The sequence below is a fragment of the Molossus molossus genome, unplaced genomic scaffold (genome assembly GCF_014108415.1).
Source record: "Molossus molossus isolate mMolMol1 unplaced genomic scaffold, mMolMol1.p scaffold_m16_p_1, whole genome shotgun sequence".
Classification (NCBI taxonomy): Eukaryota; Metazoa; Chordata; class Mammalia; order Chiroptera; family Molossidae; genus Molossus; species Molossus molossus.
In genome coordinates, this window is record NW_023425344.1 from 133,383,575 (window position 1) to 133,387,785 (window position 4,211).

At 41.9% G+C, this 4,211-nt stretch overlaps 1 pseudogene; it reads right to left on the bottom strand.

Moving 5' to 3' along the window:
- Positions 1 to 3,313: 3,313 nt before the first annotated feature.
- The window catches only part of LOC118639567, a 1,103-nt pseudogene continuing 205 nt past the window's right edge, over positions 3,314 to 4,211 (bottom strand).

The window sequence follows — 4,211 nt, forward strand, 5'->3', positions numbered from 1 at the left end:
GTAACAACAGTCAACATCGTGTGCACACGTGTGGCACGTCAGACACCGTGCTAAAGGCTTTCCACACATTGTCACACTTACCCCTCCGCAGTCCTACACGTGATAAAACAAAACTGAGCCTGCTCGGGGTCAAGTGGATGGTCCATGGCAAGTCAGCTTCAAAGGGACAGAACCTGAGTTTGAATTCAGTAAGTCAGACTCCTGAGCCCATGTGCTTATATAGCCCCCCAAAGAAGTGTCTTCATTAAAATAAGTTCTTCAGGCATATAGACCAGTGGAACAGAACAGAGAATCCAGAAATGGACCCAAGGCAATATGTTCAATTAATATTTGACAAAGGTGGCAAGAGCATACAGTGGAGTAAGGACAGCCTCTTTAATAAATGGTGCTGGGAAAATTGGACAGTGACTTGCAGAAAAATGAAACTAGACCATCAACTTACACCCTCACAAGAATAAACTCAAAATGGATAAAAGACTTAAATGTGACTCATGAATCCATAAAAATCCTAGAAGAGACTGTAGGCAACAAAATTTCAGACATCATACACAGCAGAATTTTTACTGACACACCACCTACGGCAATAGAAACAAAGGAGAAAATGAACACATGGGACTACATCAAACTCAAAAGCTTCTGCACAGAGAAAGATACAATCATCAAAACGGAAAGGCTACCCACTGTATGGGAGAGCATAATTGCCAATGATACATCAGATAAGGGGTTAATTTCCAATACATATAGAGTGCTCATACAACTCCACAAAAGGAAGACAAAGAATCCAATTAAAAAATGGGCAGAGGAACTAAATAGACACCTCTCCAAACAGGACATACAAATGGCTAAGAAACATATGAAGAAATGCTCATCAGCACTAATCATCAGATAGATGCAAATTACAATGAGGTATCACCTCACACCTATCAGAATGGCCGCCATCAACAAATCATCAAACAACAAGTGTTGGCGAGGGTGTGGAGAAAAGGGGACTCTAGTCCACTGCTGGTGGGAATGCAGACTGGTGCAGCCACCAAGGAAAACACTATGGTGTTACCTCAAAAAATTAAAAATTGAACTTCCATTTGACCCAGTGATTCCACTTCTAGGAGTATACCCCAAGAAGCCTGAAACACCAATCAGAAAGAATATATACCCCCATGTTTGTAGCAGCACTATTTACAATAGCTAAGATCTGGAAACAGCCCAAGTGTCCATCAGTAGACGAATGGATAAAAAAGCAGTGGTACATATACACAATGGAGTACTACGCAGCTGTAAGAAAGAAAGATCTCTTATCCTTTGAGACTACATGGAGGGACCTGGAGAGTATCATCCTAAGTGAAACAAGCCAAACAGAGAAAGACAAGTTTCATATGATCTCACTTATTTGTGGACTATAATGAACATAACAGTCTGAGGAATGGGGTGGTCCCAGAGATGTGGAAGTGGGGTACAGACTGACAATCCCCAGAGAAGGGGGGCGGTGGGGGAGAGATAAACCACAGAACTTATATGCATGTATGCATGAACAGTGGACATGGACAACAAACTGGGGAAAGGGCAGGGAGGGAGGGAGAGGGGGGAATCAGTGAGGGAAAAAGGAGAAACATCTGTAACAAAAATTAATTAATAAAACTAATAATAATAAAATAAAATAAAATAAGTTTTTCATCATTTCCCCCTTCATATCTCTTCAGGTGCTACTCATAGTTCTAACATATTTTTAAAATGTGACCACTCATCTGTTGCCCCATCTCTAAGGTTTCTTGGAGAGCTTCTCCCCCATTTCATTGATCAAGCTAAATGTAGCCCCAAACTGCCACCTGGTGTCAGCAGTCGGATACCCCAGACCTGCAAAGAGCCCAGTGATCACACACTACTGAGATCTATTGCTTCTGATGCAGCTTCAGACATTTTTTGTTTTGTTTTGTTTTTCTGACTACAAAAGAATATGCTCATTGTAAAACTTTTGAGTATGTTTGTAAAGAATGATCCTAGAAGCTCACTTACGTAATGGAAAGCCAAAGCAGCCCTACTTTGCCCTTCACATAAATAGTTCTCTAATTTTTCCGAACCCCCAAGTTCTATCAAATGGTACCTGTTTTTGTGATAACAGTGTTGTGGTTTTGTAGGGTAATAATCTTGTTCTTAGGAAAGTCACACTAAAGTGTTAGGGGTTAAGTGCCACAATGTTTGCAGCTGGCTTTCAAATGGTTTGGGAGAAGAGGCAGGTTGGCAGGAATATGACACTGTTAATGACTGAATCCAGATAGGAAGTATACAGGAGTTCATTGTACAGGTCTTTCAACTTTTTGTATGTTTGCTAGTTTTCAAAATAAAAAGTCACAAGGACCTCTGGGATGTGAGAGGAAAGAGGTTAGACATAGTCCCAAGTTCAAAAAACCAAACTCAGAAATTTGGACCGTGCCCTGGCCAGTTTGGCTCAGTGGTTAGAATGTCAGCCTGTGGACCAGAGTCATGGGTTCGACTCTGGTCAAGGGCATGTACCTGGGTTGCAGGTTCAATCCCAAGCCCTGGTCAGGGTCGTGCAGGAGGCAACGGATCGATGTATCTCTCTTACATTGATGTCTCTCTTTCTCTTCCTCCCTCCATCCTACTCTATCTGAAAATCAATGAAATAAATATCCTCAGGTGAGAATTAAAAAAAAAAAAAAGAAATATGGACCCTTGCCTGCATGCCCTACTAGGGGCTGTTTATTGCTTATGAGAAAGTTGACTAATGTAGGACTGGATTCCAGTCATCAACCTCAAGGGTACAATCAGGCCATGGTCGGGGTGGCCCAGCAGTTAGAGCGTCATTGCAGAACCAAAGTGTTCTGGTCAAGGACACATACCTGGGTTGCAGATTTGATCCCCGTTCCTGATCAGGGTCATGCAGGAGGCAACCATATGATGTGTCTCTCTCACATGGATGTTTCTCTCCCTCCCTCTCTCTTTCTCCTTCCCTCCCTTCCACTCTATCTAAAAAATCAATGGAAAATATCCTCAGGGTGAGAATTAACAACAGCCAAAAGTTACCATCAGACCTTTTTGGAGATAAGTAATTTTCCCCTGTTTGATTAGCTCAGTGGCTCTAACTAAACAAAATATAGTAAATTGTACACAACGTTAAACAGAAGACTTCAAACTATGATCAACATGAGTGGTTATTTGGAAGAGAGAGGATGCGGGCCAGGGGTCCTTGTGATATGTAGCTGCCAAAACGTCACCACTGGCCTACAGCAAAGGCCAGGAGTTGGCCCTGGGAATTGAGTTGCCTAATATTTTTAGCAGTAGTGCTCTCTTCCGGTTGTTATACAAGAAACTCTGTAATTGGATCTTTGTATGTGTAAGGCTCCTGTTGAGTAACTTTGACTAGATCTTTTAGCACCTGTTGGCATTTTTGAACATCTTTGCTATGACTGCTGTAGTCAAATAGTGAAGAATATGTGGTCACAGCATCTGAATTGCATCAAGATACTGTGGCTGCCCTGGCTGGTGTGTCTTCTGGTGCACCGAAAGGTTGCCGGTTTGATTCCTGGTTAGGGCACATGACCAGGTTTTGGGCTTGATCCTCGGTAGGGGCTGTGCAGGAGGCAGCCGATTGATGTTTCATTTTCACATTGATGTTTCTCTCTTTCTCTCCCTTTCCCTTCCTCTCTCTCTAAAAATCAATTTAAAATATTTTTTAAAAAGATACTTTGGCTGGTAAAGGGAGAGATCAATAATTTTATTACAACTTTCAGGGTGGTTGAAGGGAAGAGAGACCAGTGAATGGGCCATGTTCACTACCGAAGAGGCTGGAGTGGAGAACTCACAGAATTATTATCGATGGTCTCTTTTAACTGTGTAAGGTCTTCCATGGCTGCATCCCAATTCTTCATTAAGATTTCAGAAGCCAGTTTTCCCCAGAGTGAACTCAAAGCATTTCTATCTATTGTTGGAAACAACACTCCAAAGAAGTAAAGATATTCTGCTGCTCCTTAGTAATTCCCACATTTATATTGGAATTTAGCATACCTGTAGTATCTAAATATTCTTGCCAAAAGCCATGCTTGTCCACCAGGTAGTCAAACAGCCTCTGACTATCCCAGGTTGATTGCATTTGCTTTGTAGTTTCTGAATCTTCAAACATCTTCACAACCAGGTCTGTTTCTGCCTGAAGCTATTCCAGTTGTGCAACAACTGTGGGGTTTTTTTGTTGTTGTTGT